Source organism: Phalacrocorax aristotelis, chromosome 2, assembly GCF_949628215.1.
Source record: "Phalacrocorax aristotelis chromosome 2, bGulAri2.1, whole genome shotgun sequence".
NCBI lineage: Eukaryota > Metazoa > Chordata > Aves > Suliformes > Phalacrocoracidae > Phalacrocorax > Phalacrocorax aristotelis.
In genome coordinates, this window is record NC_134277.1 from 168529566 (window position 1) to 168546510 (window position 16945).

The window sequence follows — 16945 nt, forward strand, 5'->3', positions numbered from 1 at the left end:
AGATCGAGTCCAACTGTCAAGCCAACACCACCACACCTCCTAAAGCACATCCCAAAGTGCCTCATATAGACGTCTTTTGAACGCCTCCAGGGAGGAGGACTGCACCACCTGTGTGGGCAGCCTGTTCCAATGCTTGTCGACTCTTTTGGTAAAGAAATTTTTCCTAATATGCTATCTGAATGTCCCCTGATGCCATTTCCCCTCGTCCAATCGCTAGCTCAGTGGGAGAAGTAACCTACACCCAGTTCACTCCAACCTCCTTTGAGCCTCCTCTTCTCCGGACCAAAACAACCCCAGTTCCCTCATCTGCGCTTTATCAGGCTAGTTCTCCAGACCCGTCCCCAGCTTCATTGCCCTTCTCTGGACAGGCTCCAACAACTGTGTGTCCTTTTTGTGCTGAGGGGCCTAAAAGGGAACACAATACTCAAGGTGTGGCCTTGCCAGTGCCAAGTACGACCGCTTCTCTACTTCTGCTGGCTACAGTATTCATGATACAAGTCAGGAGGCTGTCAGCAACCCGGGGACGCCACTGGCTCACGTTCAGATGGCTGTCAAACACACCCCTGGGTCCTTTTCTGTCCCACAGTTTTCCAGCTACTCTTCCACAAACCCACCGCATCACGTGGGGTCATTACAACCCTAGCACAAGACCCAGTACTCAGCCTCGCTCAACCTCATAGAGGAGACCTCAGGCCATGGGTCTAGCCTGTCCAGATCCCTCTGCTGAGCCTTCCTACGCTCAAGCAGATGAACATTCCCGCCCAACTTGGTATCATCTGCAAACTTACTGAAGGCACAGTGTCCCCTCATTCAGATCATCGATAAAGATACGGAAAAAGACCAGTCCCAAAACTGACTCCTGGGGAACAGTGCTCATGAGCAGTCATGAATTGGATTTAACTCCTGTCACCACAACTCTTTGGGCTCGGCCATCCAGCCAGTTTTGTAACCAGCAAAGCATACACCTGTCCAAGCTAGGAACCACCAGCTTGGAACCTCCAGGAGAATGCTGTGGGAGACAGTGTCAAAGGCTTTACTAAAGTACAGGTAGAGAACATCCACAGCCTTTCCCTCATCCACTTGATCAACCCAGGAGACTGGGTTGGTCAGGCAGAACCTGCCTTTCAGGAACCTGCGGTGTCTGGCCCTGATCCCTTGGTCATACTGCACATGCCTGGTGAGCACACTGAAGGTGAACCACTATTACCAGGGTAACACACAAACAGCCTGACTACTAGAGACTGAGGTCAAGAAGGCATCATGTCAACCGTTTCCTCAGCAGCAGCAGCATTCTCCCCCCCACCCCCCCACAAAAAAAGGATGGAGTTTCTCCTTGGTTCCCCCCCACCCCCCCAGCAGATGATGGAGTTTCTCTTTGGTTCTCTTTCTGCTGGTAGCATATTTGTAAAAGTATGTTCGCTCTCTAACAACAGTGGCCAGTTGAGTTCTAGCTGGCTGGGATTTTGCCTTCCTGGTTTGCTCTCTGATTGGCCTAAGAAGCTCCATGTTCTGTTCTTGGCTTGCCTACCTGTTCTGCAAAAGCTGTAAACTCTCCTTTTTTCCCTCCACCCCGAGCCACAGCAAAAGCTCCCTGTTCAGCCCAGCATGTCATCTTCCCTGCCCATTTGTCTTACTGCACACAGGGACAACCTCATCTGGCACCTTCCAGACTTCATTCCTGAAGGACGTCCTGCCTTCCAGGACTCCTTAGCCCTTCAGGACTTCCTCCCAAGGAACTCTTTCAACCAGCATCCTGAAGAGTCCAAAGCCTGCCCTGTGCAAGTCCACGGTAAAAGTTTTGCTGGCCCCCTTCCTTATTTTGCCAAGCCTCAGGAATTCTATTGCATTGCAGTCGCTAAGTGCAAGAGGGCTGCCGACCACCGCATCTCCCACTGGTACTTCTGTTTGTAAACAGCAGGTCAGTCGAGGCACCTCCCCGGTAGCTCATTTACCAGCTGCATCAGGAAGTTATCTTCCACGTGCTCAATGAACCTCCTAGACAGTTTCCTCTGCTGCGTTTTCTTTCCAGCAGACATCTGGTAAGTTCAAGTACCCCGTGAGAATAAGGGGTAGCAATTGTGAGAGGTCTGCCAACTGCCTGTAGAATTCTTCATCTACCTCTTCATCGTGGTCGGGTGGTCTACAGCAGACCCCGAGCTGGATAGCTGCCTTGTCCGCCTTTCCCCTCATCCTTACCCATAAGCCGTCAACCTAATCCTCCCAGTCATTGAGCTCTCTACAACTAAAACATGAACATACAGAGACACCCCACCACATCTCCTTCCTTGCCTAACCCTTCTTAAGAGATTAGAGCAATTCATCGCAGCACTCGAATCGTACGAGGCATCTCACCGCATCTGGAGGGAAACCGTAGGGTGAGAAAGAGTACTAAACACTACTAAAGTCACTTGGTTCATTCAGTGTAGAGAAAGGGAGATCTCATCTCAGTCTGCAGCTTCCTCATAGTGGGTGGAGGAGGCACAGGCGCCGATCATTTTTCTCCGGTGACCGACGATAGGACCCAAGGGAACGGCAGGAAGATGGGCCAGGGGAGGTTTAGGTTGGATATTAGGAAAAGGTCCTTCACCCAGAGGGCAACGGAACACTGGAATGGGCTCCCCAGGGAGGCAGTCGCAGCCCCAAGCCCGACAATATTCAAGAAGCACTAGGACAACGCCCTCAGAGACAAGGTGTGATCTTGGGATGGTCCTGTGCAGGGAAAGGAGTTGGACTCTACGCCTCGTGGGTCCCTTCTGACCCAGGACGTTCTATGATTCTGCGATGTCTGCGACAGCAACGAAGGCACAGCTATCCCGCTGCACAACAGCTTCCATCTCCTGCCCTATGGCATCCGTGCCACATGCATCGGCGTAGACACGCTCAAGCTGGGATATCTATTTCACCTGAGCTTGGCACACCACCCCTAGGCTCCTCTCTAGCGAGCCTGGCTATACCCTTCCCCTTCAAACCTCCTTTAAAGCCCCCTCCACGAGCCCTGCAAACTCACAAGGAAGAATGCTTTCCCCTTTTGAGATAGCTGAACTCCTTATTCAATCACTTTTTTTTTCCCCCTCGTTACCCTAACCACTGCTGCTTTTATTGTGTTCTTTTTGTTGACTATTATCACCTTTACTGTGATAATAGTAATCCTTAATAGTTTCCTTAACACCACCACTTGTTAAATTTTATATCTGTGTTTTAATTCTCTGTAACTAGGTTTTAGTTATTATTGTCTCTTAATCCCTTGGATTTTAAAGTTTTCTACTTTTGTCGTGTTCACCGGTGCTACTTTTCTATTTTTCTTTTTTTTTTTCATAGCGCTCTCGCTTTTTACAGTTCCTTTTCACGTCTGTTTCAGTTTGCTGGCCTCTTTTCATAACATCGCTTATATTTCCTAATACTCGCTGTCTCCTAAGTGTTCTTTCTACAGCAACTTCAATTCCCTTTGCTGTCTTTGCAAAATTATTTTTTCTCTCTCTAGCGCCCTCGCTTTTCCCATTTTCTTTCTACCTCCCTTCTAGGTTGCTGTTGCTATGTTGTACTTGTTTCTTTTATTTATCTATGATCCCTCCCTTTTAAAAAATGTTATTTCTAAATTAACTTTCATTCCTTTGAATGTTTTTAAAAATTACGACTTCTATTTCGCTAACTACCTTGCTTTTTCCACTTACTTTCTAAATTTCCATTTTACTTGATCTTTGCTATTTTTAACATTTTCCCCCTCATTTCCTTAATCCTATTTGTCTCTAAAATTTTGTGTACTCTAATTTTATTTGCCATCTTTATGTTTTAGAGTTATTTCTTGGCTTTAGTAGTAGTACCTTTGCTTTTATAATAGTCCTCTATTTTGCCATCCCTATTATTAATATTGTGCTCTCGGTTTTCCTAATCCCTGTCGTTTTTTAAGATTTCTTCCTTTAGCCCATTTCCTGTGTTTATTTTGCTGTGTTTTCTTTCAAGTATACGTATGTCTTCCCCTAACACCATCGCTTTACAGATTTTCTTTGTCCATCTGTTTGCTGTCCCTATGTGTTAATTTTTAGCTTTATGTCTGTAATCCCCCCTGCTTTTAAAACTTTTTCTATGTCAATTTTTACTCCTTTGGCTGTCTTTTTTGAATTATTTCTTCCCTTCCCTTAGTGTCACAGCTTTAAAAATTTACTCTCTTTTAGATTGCTGTCCCTATTTATTTGTGCCCTTCCTTTTCCTAGGATCTCACTTAAATGTTTTATGTCTACTTTTATTCCCTTTGCTGTTTCTTAGAATTATTTCTTGCCCTTCATTAGTACCACTGCATTTAAATTTTCTTTCTGCTCCCGTTTTAGTTTGCTGTCCCCGTCTTCTCATTTTGCCCTTCATTTTTCTAACATCCCTCACTTTTCAAATTTTTTTCTACATCTCCCATTTAGTTCGCCTTTGGTCTTTATGTTTTCCCTATTCCTGTATTTGCTAGCCATTTTAAAATTTTCTGCCTAATTTTATCCATTGGCTGTATTAACATTTTAATTATTTCTCATCTTTCCTTAGCATCACAGCTTTTTAAATTTATTCTTTTACGTCATTGACCTTTTACTTCACTGTCTTAGACGTTCCCTGACGGCACATTTTTGTCACAATCGCACCTCTCTGGAGACATCTCTTCCCAAAAAAGAGCATTCTTTTTCTTTTCTGTGCCATCTAGGATGCCTCCCGAGACTTTCCTTGTGCTCTGCAGCATTTTGGTAGTATTTTGTCTCCTTTTCAATCTCTTATCCCCCCAAGCCTTTTGCGACCCCTCCGCTCCCAGGCGGCGTGCGTCCTGAGAGCCCCTTTGCGTCCCACAACCCTGTTTTAGCTCAGTAGCGGGCTTTGGTCTTCCCTTGTTATCTCTGAACCCAGTCGTCGGGTTTGCTTGTGCCTCAGAATGCTCTTAACATACTGTCTGCTGACTACAGTACCTCCAGCCGGTCCCCGGCGGCTCAAGGAGATCTATAACCTGGTGACCCCCCCCCCAGACTTCATCCTCATGTCCCCGAGCGCTCTTTTGTCTCTGCGCCTCATTCGGGACCTCTCTCAGGGTGCCACAACACATGTCTGTCCCTTTGAGGTTGCATTCTGCGCACTTTTAGCTTGCCATGGCACTCGCGCCCCTCTCTCACCATCTGAATATCTCCCGAGTCCGTATATGCTACACGCAGCAGTCATTCTGTCCTTTCTTCCTTCTGTTTGTGACTCTATTTCTGCCCTGGCTTTCTGGCATTGCATTTAGTGAGCTCAGATCCCCTCTGGATTTAATTGTCACGTCCCCAAATATTTTTCTGTCTCTCTGCCTTCCTCGGGACATCTTTTAGCCTAGCCACAGTCCTTTCCTAGACTTTCCTCAGGCTCCACCTCCAAGGCTTCTTCGGTGTCTTGGGCTCCCTCGGGACTCCTCTGCTCCATTTGCAGAGTTCCCATGAGACATCCCCTGTAGCCCAGGACTCGGTTCTAGCTCAGAAGGGCACTTCGCACCCCTCTTTACCCTCCAGCTCTATTCCTGAGTCGGTATCTGTTACCCCATCACCTTTTTGTTTTCTCAATTCTTTGCCACTCCCCTGTTCCAGCTCCCCCGAGAATATCTGCTAGTTTGGTGAATTCCCTTTTGAGCTTCCTGCATTCTCACCACTGCTTTAGATTCTCTGGTCCATTAGAAGCTATTCCTATCCCTGTGACAACGCCTCTTGTTCTGCCAGAACCTTTCCTAAAGCCATCTTTGTACTCTGCAGTAATTAATTTGTTTCATGTCTTATAGTATGTTTCTCTTTGGCATCTGGTACCCCAGAAATGTCTACAGTTGGCTCAGATCTTCTCTTGAGATTCTTGGAGAATCAATAGCTTGGATCTATTTTTACCAACGTATGTCTCGATGAATTTTTGTTGCACTTCCCCGTTTATTCTTTATTTAGCTGCTTATATGTTCATTAGGTTGGTTCATATAGCTTTTAATACCATTCCTGTATTTCCCTTTAGTAATTTTTTTTGTCCTTTGAGACTGCTATCAGTCTCTTAAGGAAATCAGTCAGAGAGTGTCAAAATTAATCTGAGTTATCAGTGATTTATAGAAAGTAATTTAGTTTGAACCAGAGATTTAATTCACTTTGCCATTCAGTCATATTTAGACTATAGCTCTGCTAGTATGTAGATAGTATGTGTGGTTTTGCTAGAAATGAACCATAACTGTATCACTTTTCTTTTTTACAGAAAAGTAAAACATACAACTAATGGTCATAATAGTGTTATTATAATCATGGAGCTTCTCTTCTATATAATTAGTAAGACATGTTTTTTCCTGTGTACGTCCCAGGAAAATGAAGTTTAATATCTTACCTGGCCATATTGCTGATGCAATACATGTGCGTGAAGAAAAACAAATGGTAGTGCAATTGCAGTAAGAACCACTCTGTCTTCTTCCATACTGTTAAAATAAAGCACTTGAGAAAACTCCCTACTGCTCCTTCAGCTGCCTTTATACCCTGCGATGGTTCACCCCTCCCCTTTCCCAGGTGATTGTGGGAAGGGTGGTGGGCAGGGCCCGGGGTATATGAGCCACAGCCTCTGGTGAGAAAGCTCACTTCCCTCCTGGGTTTCTCCAGTGTGGGTGCTCTGGTGTTCCTGTACTTAATTGTATTTTTTGAGCTGTTTAAATATTTTGGACAGGTATGTTTTGATATTTAAAGACGTGCAGATGTTTCTGGGAGGTAGGGGTTTTAGAACTTGAAAAGGGTTGGTGGTATTTAAATTTGAAAGATCATTTGTGTCTAAACTTATATTTTTTTCCTCATCTAATACTGTATTGGAGGTTCAGGTGTGGTAAGATGGCTTGATAGTATGTTATTCTGTTATTTTTTTCTTTTTAGTATGTTTCTTTTTATTATTGGAATTCTCAACTTTATTGAATCTTAAAATTATTTTCATAAACTCTCTTGTGTAATCTAGAAGGTGTTGACATTAACCATTAAGGGTATTGATAAGATGTGGTAGGGGTTAGGGTGAGTGTTCTGTATGCATTTATGTATGGGAATTTATATATGCTGTTTCTTTAGGAAAAGAAGAGTGATACAAGTGTATAGTTAATATCCATAGACTTCTGTAAAACCCTGTGTAGCCTTGTGCAGAGCCAATAGCCAAAAGCAATGGGAAAGGTCAGTAACCTCGGTAGTATTTTGTAGATGCTAAGGGGATGACTGTAGCTGACAGCTAGAGTGCTAGCTGAGAGTACATCCTAACGGTGTTCAGGTTTGTATGTGTATAGGGTGTAATGCTTGAGTTAACATATGTCTTTTAACAACAGGTGGTAGTTGGGCTCTACATGGTATTCCTACATGGGAGCAAAACCTATGGATCGGTTAAGCTATTGCTGTGCATCCAGGTGACTTCCACCATGTCCTTTTTTTCCAGAGACAGGAGTTCAGGGTGACAGAGGAAAGCTGGGGAAATGCTGTAAGAAGGTAGGCCGGTGTGTGGTATATAGAGGGAAGATGTGACTGATGGCTGAATGACTCTGCAGTGTGTTTTGGGGGGTTAGAAGGCAGTAAGGAATGAGCCAAGTGTGAGCTGGACACAGGAGGGGAGTTGAGCAAGGTGATAGGTGATTGGTGTGCTGAAGTAGCGGTTCTTTCTGAGGTGTTGTGTTGATAGCGAAGGTAAAAGTGACCCGTGTTACTTGTGTGTTACAGGTGATGGGTGAGCCTCAAAGTGGTAGCTGGAACTGACAGAGGCTGGGCAGGCAAGCTGTCAAAGAAAAGATGTGTGAGAATGGGATTCGGCGTGGGTAGGTTGCTGTTCTGGGTAATATCATAGTATATACCTTCCTCCTTAAGTTTCTGCACATGCACCGAGTAGGCTTTGTAGGAGACACACAGTGTGGTGATGAGACCTCAGAAGGCTACGGTGAACGGTGATGGGTGGGCTGAAGTGTAGCGATTCGTCCTGAGGTGTTGTGTTGCGGGTAGTCGCGAGCAACATGTGTTTGGCTCTTGCAGGTGGTGGGCGAGCCTCCAGATGGCAACTGGATCTGATGGAGGCCAGGCAGGTGAGCTGTCGAGGACAAGGTGTGTGTCTGAGATGGGGGGAGGGTTGGTGCGGGTATCCTGAGACTCCCGCAGCCTCTGAGCACGTCCTTTTTTGCTTGGGTTCTTGCAGGTGCCGCACGCAGGCTTCAGAGGGGAGACGCCGCGTGCCGACGAGAGGTCCGAGAGGTGAGGGGCTCGAAGGCCAGGCAGCTGTTTGCGAGCAAGGTGTCGTACGGCCACTCAGTTGAAGCGTTTGTCTTTGGTGTTGCAGGTGGTGCTCCGTTTGCCTTTGGGCCTGGATGTGCATTTGAGGTGAGCCGGGTCGCAGAGGGGAGGGGCGTGGGGCTGGTGTGGTTCGTTCTTCCTTTTTTGGAAGAGCGATGGTAACTTTGTGTATCCTGTGGTATCTCTAGGGGCCGCAGGGGACGGCATGCGTCCTCGTCCGGAATGGGCACAGAGCAAGTGAGCAGAGCAGCTGGGCGCATCTGAGGTAGACGGATGCAGCGGCCTAGGTCTTTGTAGAGTGATGGGATGCTGACTGACAGGGCTGTTGTGTGGGGCTTGTGATTGTTTTTATTTTTCAGATGATGAAGAGGCAGCTGGTGACTGGAGGAGTGACGTGTGCTTGCCCTTCAGAAGGAAGGGAAGATGGAGACTCTCGGCCCCTTGAAAGCTAAGTTGAGGCAACAGTGCTGGGGAACGGGTTGGGGGAGCGAGGTGGGCACGGTTGGCTGTGGCAGGAAGGGGTTTTTAAAGAGAGCGTAGGGGAGAGGGTTGTCTAGGAAGTGGTCCCCTTTGAGCAGGGGAATGGAGCGGGTTCCTCTGAAATATGACGGCAGTCTGCCCTGGGCAGGGCGGTTCTAGGCTGTGCGTGTCGTTGTGTAGTGCGTCTGTGTGTTTGGTGTTGGGTGTGTTTGACCTTTCTTGGGTCTCGATTGTTCTTTGTTCTGTAGGATCGAGGCAGGTGCCTCGGCAGCGTTACTAGGGCCCGGCGAGGCCCTAGTCGTGGGCTCAGCGCCCATCAGGCGCTTCTCTTCTGGCGTCGCAAGCTTCCGGCGTGGATCGTTTTGGCGTCTCGGGTGGTTCTGGCCGGTGGTCTTGTGCCGCGTCATTCCCAGCTGCGTGAGCGGCTCTGCTTACTAGCTGTCGCTTTTAGGGACTGGCACTTCTTTCTTGCATCTCCAGGGGCTGAGGTCTTGAAGGCGGGCTGCTTGCGCATCCATCTTCTCAGTTTTGAGAGGAAGCGCTTGTCCTGGCCCACGAAGGTCTCGTTTTCTGGCATGGCGCTAGGAGCACTCTAGGGTTCTGCACTTACTCTTACCGGATGGAGGTTTTCTGTACGTGCGTCGTCGCTCTCGCCGAGCGACTTGGCTTGTTTTTTGAGGCGTGTTGTTGTTGGCGTTCTGTGTAGGGTTCGTCTGTGGTTGTGGTGTCTTGGCTTGGAGCTGCCCTGCCCTGGGGTGTAGAGTCAGGGCAAGGTGGCAAAGGAGCGTTTGAGGTGAACTGGGTTGCAGAGATGAGGGGTGTGGAGCTGGTGATTTTTTAAGGAATTGCAACGGCACCTCTATGTGCTTTTATCTCTAGGGGCTGCAAAGGATGGTGACCGTCCAAGTCCAGCACGGGTAAGGAGCAGGTGAGTGGAGAAGCCAGGTGCATGTGAGGTGGGAGATGTTGCGGGGTAGGTCCTTGTGGAGCGATGTGATGCTGACAACGCTGTTGAGTGTGGATTGTTGTGGGGTTTTTTTTTTTTAGATGAAGGAATATGTTCCTCCCTTTGGTAACCATCATCTTTGGGTGACTGCACGCTACTAAATTTCCTCCCACACTTGTACAGTTGAACGCACCTGCTGTTGTATTGGTGTATGTATATGCCTGCACAGATTCCTCAATCTCTTGTTTGGTGGAACATATCTATGTAGTTTCTATTGTGCAGTTCTTTGTTGTTGTGTATCTGTATACCTATCCTGTGTGACTCGTGTGGCTGAGTGTGTGTACCTAGGCACTTACCTCCACTGTCTTGTATGGTTGCACATATGTAGCGCTTGTCGTCCCCTGTTTGCCTGTTGTAGCTGAGTGAATGTCCATAGTTAATCTACCACTGCGGTGTGGTGGAAGTATCCGCCCGTGTACATCATTGCTGCATGTGATCGATTAGAGCTGGTGTGGTATCGTTGGATGTACATTCACACATCCTTGTGTAGTGAGGTTGAGCGAATGCAGAAGTCAATATTGGCTGCCTGTGTTCTATGGGTGAATGTAGTTTGAAACAACCCAGGGCCACAGGCAGTTACATATATTTTGTAGAAACTGTCTGTGATAGGGTTGTGCGGCGTGGGGTGTTCACGGTGTTGTGAGGGTTGGGTTTGGTGGTGGTAGCTAACAGCAAACCTTTTCCACAGGATTAAAAACAAACAAAAATTAGAATAAAAAAACCCCAGCCAGGGGATTTTTTTTTTTCTCCCCCGGCTGGGTTTTTTTTCCCCCGGTCCCAGCTGCTCTGTGAGGCGACATTCATCGCCAATATTTGGGCGGAGATCAGGCTCTGGGACGGGGTTTTTGCAGGCAGGGCAATTTTTTGAGGTGCCTGGGAGCGGAGTTCCCAGGGAGCGCCGGAGGAGCAGGGCGGCAGGTGGCGGACTGGCTCGGGTGAGAGGAAGGGGCGATAGACACGGTGGGCGGATGAGCAGTCCGTTGGGAACCTTTGTGAGGTTGTCGGGTTGAATGTGTGCGGCAGTAGAGGTCTGACATTTGGTGGTGTGGGGTGTTGTTGGAGATGTTTTTGTGGGGCTGAGATGCAGTCTTTGAAGAGGCTTAGAGATGGGGTGTTGTGGTTTAGCGGCAGCTCAGCCCCACACAGCCGCTCGCTCACTCCCCACCGGTAGATGGGGGAGAGAATCAGAAGGGTAACGCTCGTGGGTTGGGATAAGAACAGTTTAATAATGAAAATTAAAAGAAACAACAGTAGAAATGCAATGTAAAGGAGAACAACGAGAGGCGCAAAGCCCCGGGGGGAGGGGGGAAGGGAGGGGAGAGGGGGAACGAACCGCTGGAACAAACCACACGCGCCGCAGCCGCTCGCTGCCCGCCGACCCGATGCCGCGCCGCCCCCGCGCTGCCACTGCCCCCCCTCAATATACTGGTCATGGTGTCACATGGTATGGAATGAACCTGCCATTGGCCAGTCGGGGTCAGCCGCCCCCACCACGGCCCTGCCCCTCCCAGCCCCCCCTGCCACGCCACGCGGCAGAGCGCGGGAAGCTGGAAAGGTAGCCGACCCCCACAGTGAGGAGAATTAACCCCTTCTCAGCCAAAACCAGCACATTCTCCACCCCTTATTCCATACCATTTACACCATGCCCAGGTCCCATATGATGCAATACAACCGTACCAACCACCACCCCTCCCCTTCCCATCCTTTAACATAATACACAGACATCATTCCCTTAGTTCATGGATCTTCCCTGTAAAATGTCCATTAAAATGTCCATTGAGTTCACGCAGTCCATGACTCTGGGCTCCATCTGTTGTATCAGTCTTTCCGGGTGGGAGAGATGGTGTGTGGCGTTGGGTTGCTGCATACTGAGTCAGTCATCGTTCCATCACTGCTGCACGGCTTGTTTCATAGTTGATCTTCCATGGGTTGGGAGGCTCGTACTCTGATATCATTGATACAACACAGAGGTGACACACAGTATTATATAGCAGTTCACATTGTGCCATTCAGTTCATTGACTGTTTTCACCCAAAATCAAATCCCCTTGAGGCACACATCGGATTTCTCCATCCTCCCGCATCACCCACCAAGTGCACCCAGGTCCTCGAGCAAAAACAATCCCACGAATGGGTTTGCCTTTGCCAGAGGCAGGAAGAACCCAGACTGTTTTGCCCAGCATACTTTTTCTGTGCACTGCAGGGACTCTATCCCCTTCCACAGTATGTAGGATTTCTGACTGGGCAGGGCCAGCTCGGTTGGCAGATCCCCTCGTGTTGACTAACCACGTGGCTTTTGCTAAATGTGTATCCTAGTGCTTGAATGTCCCACCCCCCATTGCTCTCAGTGTGGTTTTTAACAGTCCATTGTACCTTTCAATTTTCCCAGAGGCTGGTGCGTGATAGGGGATGTGATACACCCACTCAATGCCGTGCTCTTTGGCCCAGGTGTCTATGAGGCTATTTCGGAAATGAGTCCCGTTGTCTGACTCAATTCTCTCTGGGGTGCCATGTCGCCACAGGACTTGTTTCTCAAGACCCAGGATAGTGTTCCGGGCAGTGGCGTGGGGGACAGGATATGTTTCCAGCCAGCCGGTCGTTGTTTCTACCATTGTAAGCACATGGCGCTTGCCTTGGCGGGTCTGTGGGAGTGTGATATAGTCAATTTGCCAGGCCTCCCCATATTTATATTTCAGCCATCGTCCCCCATACCACAGAGGCTTTACCCGCTTCGCTTGCTTGATTGCAGCGCATGTGTCACATTCGTGGATAACCTGTGCAATAATATCCATGGTCAAGTCCACCCCTCGATCACGAGCCCACCTGTATGTTGCATCTCTCCCTTGATGGCCTGAGGTGTCATGGGCCCACCGAGCTAGAAATAGTTCACCCTTATGCTGCCAGTCCAGATCCACCTCAGCCACTTCAATCTTGGCAGCCCGATCTACCTGCTGGTTGTTTCGATGTTCTTCAGTGGCCCGACTCTTGGGGACGTGAGCATCCACATGCCGTACCTTTACAACCAGTTTCTCTACCCGGGCAGCAATATCTTGCCACAATGTGGCAGCCCAGATGGGTTTGCCTCTGCGCTGCCAGTTGCTTTGCTTCCATTGCTGCAGCCAGCCCCACAAGGCATTTGCCACCATCCAGGAGTCAGTATAGAGATAGAGCACTGGCCACTTTTCCCGTTCAGCGATGTCTAAGGCCAGCTGGATGGCCTTTACCTCTGCAAACTGGCTCGATTCACCTTCTCCTTCAGCAGTTTCTGCTACTTGTCGTGTAGGACTCCATACAGCAGCCTTCCATCTCCGGTGCTTTCCCACAAGGCGACAGGACCCATCAGTGAACAGGGCATATTGCTTCTCATCTTCTGGCAGTTTGTTATACAGTGGGGCTTCTTCAGCATGTGTCACCTCCTCCTCTGGTGATAATCCAAAATCTTTGCCTTCTGGCCAGTCCATAATCACTTCCAAGATTCCTGGGCGACTGGGGTTTCCTACTCGAGCCCGCTGGGTGATCAGTGCAACCCATTTACTCCACGTAGCATCAGTTGCATGGTGTGTAGAGGGGATGTTTCCTTTGAACATCCAGCCCAGCACTGGCAGTCGGGGTGCCAGGAGCAACTGTGCTTCAGTACCAACCACTTCTGAAGCAGCTCGAACCCCTTCATATGCTGCCAGTATCTCTTTTTCAGTTGGAGTATAGCGGGCTTCAGACCCTCTGTATCCCCGACTCCAAAACCCTAGGGGTCGACCCCGGGTCTCCCCAGGTGCTTTCTGCCAGAGGCTCCACGTAGGGCCATTCTCCCCGGCTGCAGTGTAGAGCACATTTTTTACATCTTGTCCTGCCCGGACTGGCCCAAGAGCTACTGCATGGACTATTTCTCGTTTAATCTGTTCAAAGGCTTGTCGTTGCTCAGGGCCCCATTTGAAATCATTCTTTTTCCGGGTCACTTGATAGAGAGGGCTCACGATCAGACTGTAATTTGGAATATGCATTCTCCAAAAACCCACAACGCCCAAGAAAGCTTGTGTTTCCTTTTTGCTAGTTGGTGGAGACATGGCTGTTATTTTGTTGATCACATCCATTGGAATCTGACGACGACCGTCTTGCCATTTAATTCCTAAGAACTGGATTTCTCGTGCAGGTCCCTTCACCTTACTTTGTTTTATGGCAAAACCAGCTTTCAGAAGGATTTGGACTATTTTCTCACCTTTCTCAAAAACTTCTTCTGCTGTGCTGCCCCACACAATGATGTCATCAATGTATTGAAGGTGTTCTGGAGCTTCTCCCTGTTCCAGTACAGTCTGAATCAGTCCATGGCAAATGGTAGGACTGTGTTTCCACCCCTGGGGCAGTCGATTCCAGGTGTACTGGACGCCCCTCCATGTGAAAGCAAACTGTGGCCTGCACTCTGCTGCCAGAGGGATTGAGAAGAATGCATTAGCAATATCAATTGTGGCATACCACTTGGCCGCCTTTGACTCCAGTTCGTATTGAAGTTCTAGCATGTCTGGCACAGCAGCACTCAACGGTGGAGTGACTTCATTCAGGCCACGATAGTCTACTGTTAGTCTCCACTCTCCATTAGACTTCCGGACTGGCCATATGGGACTGTTAAAGGGTGAGTGGGTCTTACTGATGACTCCTTGGCTCCTCAGTTGGTGAATGAGTTTATGGATGGGGATCAGAGAGTCTCTGTTGGTGCGATATTGCCGCCGGTGCACTGTTGTGGTGGCGATTGGCACCTGTTGTTCTTTGACCTTCAGCAACCCCACCACAGAAGGGTCCTTTGAGAGACCGGGCAAGGTAGACAGCTGTTCAGTTTCCTCCGTCTCCAAGGCAGCTACACCAAAAGCCCACTTGTAACCTTTTGGGTCCTTGAAATACCCTCTCCTGAGGTAGTCTATACCAAGGATGCACGGAGCCTCTGGGCCAGTCACAATGGGGTGCTTCTGCCACTCATTGCCAGTTAGGCTCACTTCGGCCTCCAATACAGTTAGCTCTTGAGATCCCCCTGTCACTCCAGCAATGCTGATGGGTTCTGCCCCTATATAGTTTGATGGCATTAAGGTGCACTGTGCGCCGGTGTCCACTAAAGCTTTATACTCCTGTGGGTCGGACGTGCCAGGCCATCGGATCCACACAGTCCAGTAAGCCCGGTTATCCCTTTCCTCCACCTGGCTGGAGGCAGGGCCCCTCTAGTCCTGATCATGGCAGTCACAACTCACTTCCTGTAAATGTGAATCAGGAGTCCCTCTATTACACTTAGAAATAAAATCTGCGCTTCTACTCCTCTGTCTGGGGACTTGCTCGCTGGAAACTGGAGCAGCAGCTTTCCTGGAAGAGCCTCCCTCAGTGACTGTTCTTCCTTGCAGTTCATGTACTCGTGCCTGTAGGGTCGAAGTAGGCTTGCCATCCCACCTCATCATGTCCTCTCCGTGGTCACGCAGGTAGAACCATAGGGTGGCCCGTGGTGTGTATCCCCTTCTTTGAGCCAAAGGACGCTTATTCCTAACAGCTGAGACACTGCTCTGTCGAGGTGGGGAGTAGGACAGATCTTCTTTGAGTTGCTGGACCTCTTGGGATAGTTTCTCCACAGCAGAGACAAGGGAGGAAGAGCTATTTGTGTCATAATCCCGGAGTCTATCTATCACCTCTGCCACCGTTGGTGTCTCGTCATCTTTCCAGGACATCACTGCCAATGAGTTTGCATGCGAAGGTGGTGCGCTCCGTACAAACTTCCGCCACATGGGTCGTGTGCACTCGGCTTCATCTGGATCTTTGGATGACCGTTGATCATCCAGGTCACCATAAATGACCTCAAACACAGCTAATTCCCTTAGATACTGGATGCCTTTCTCCATAGTTGTCCATTTTCCTGGGCGATATGTAACATCTTCTTTAAAGGGATACCTTTCCTTCACTCCAGACAGGAGTCGCCTCCAGAGGCTGAGGGCTTGTGGTTTTTTTCCAATTGCTTTGTCAACGCCCCCTTCCCCAGAAAGGGATCCCAATTGTTTGGCTTCTTTTCCCTCTAGTTCCAGGCTACTGGCCCCATTATCCCAGCATCGGAGCAGCCAGGTGACAATGTGCTCACCTGAACGACGGCTATAATCTTTTCGCATATCTCGCAACTCGCTTAAGGACAGGGATCGGGTGGTCTCTATTTCATTTATTACTTCTCCCTCCTCTCCCCGCGATGGCCCTGGTTCTTCATCATCCCGTTCTAAACGAGTTGATGTCCGCTTCCAATATTTCGTCTTGTGTATGGGGGCAACTGATACTGGTACGGGTTTATTTTCTGAGCTAGCTCCGGTACTTGTTGTGGGGGTTTGAGTGGCTGCAGTGCCTGTTGTCAGGGCTGGATTGTCTACAGTGCCAGTCACTTTGCATTTCAATCCAGAGACATTCTCTTCCCCCTGGGGGCACTGAATACTGTTGAGCAGGGCTCGGTATGCATGGGCCAGGCCCCAGCATGTTGCAGTTATCTGTGTCTCTCTGGAGTTCCCAGCGTAACAACATACTTTCTCCAAATATTCTACTAGTTTTTTAGGATTCTGCACTTGCTCGGGGGTGAAACTCCAAAACACTGGGGGTGCCCACTGCCCTAGGTATTTGCCCATGCTATCCCACATGCCCTGCCACTCGTAACTATCAAGCCTCGGGGCAGATTTCTGGGTGATATTCTTAAGTTTCTTAGTCAAAACCAAAACAACATGCCCAAAAACTAACAATAAGTGCACCTTAACCACCCAAGGATGTTCAAGATACAAAAACGTTGTTGTAACAAAGGCACAGACATCATAGAACAAAGTTGCAAAGGTATTATTCTGTATTTCCTCCATATAAAATCTCTCAGAGGAGGAGGTATAATTGCTAATTGCCTCAACAAGGTGGCATCCGAAGTACAGTAACGGTTTCAGCAAAAACCCCAAATACCAGATAAAGCTGAAAACGAGTGTTTGTATAACAAATCTTGTAGGCAAAACATTACTAATCACAGCAGAACACAGCAGACTCAAACAACCAACACCGATTTTTAACACCAACTGCAAAAAGGACAACATGGTGCTGGGACCAGCAGCTGTTGTTACCTCCAACCCTTGAGCCCCACGTTGGGCGCCAAAAAGACTGTTGTGGTTTAGCGGCAGCTCAGCCCCACACAGCCGCTCACTCACTCCCCACCGGTAGATGGGGGAGAG

The 16945-nt window shown here is 48.7% G+C and overlaps 1 long non-coding RNA gene across 2 annotated transcripts in view; it reads left to right on the forward strand.

Annotated features, from left to right (window-relative positions):
• The first annotated feature begins 8474 nt into the window (after positions 1-8474).
• LOC142054058 (uncharacterized) overlaps positions 8475-16945 on the forward strand; it is a 9419-nt gene continuing 948 nt past the window's right edge. Inside the window, exons 1-3 of one of the 2 annotated variants that reach the window (XR_012659415.1) lie at positions 8475-8520; positions 8615-8719; positions 9626-9663. This is a non-coding gene — a long non-coding RNA (uncharacterized LOC142054058). Of the gene's footprint in view, positions 8521-8614; positions 8720-9614; positions 9664-16945 lie in introns of both variants that reach the window. The other variant, XR_012659416.1, reaches the window with a different exon arrangement.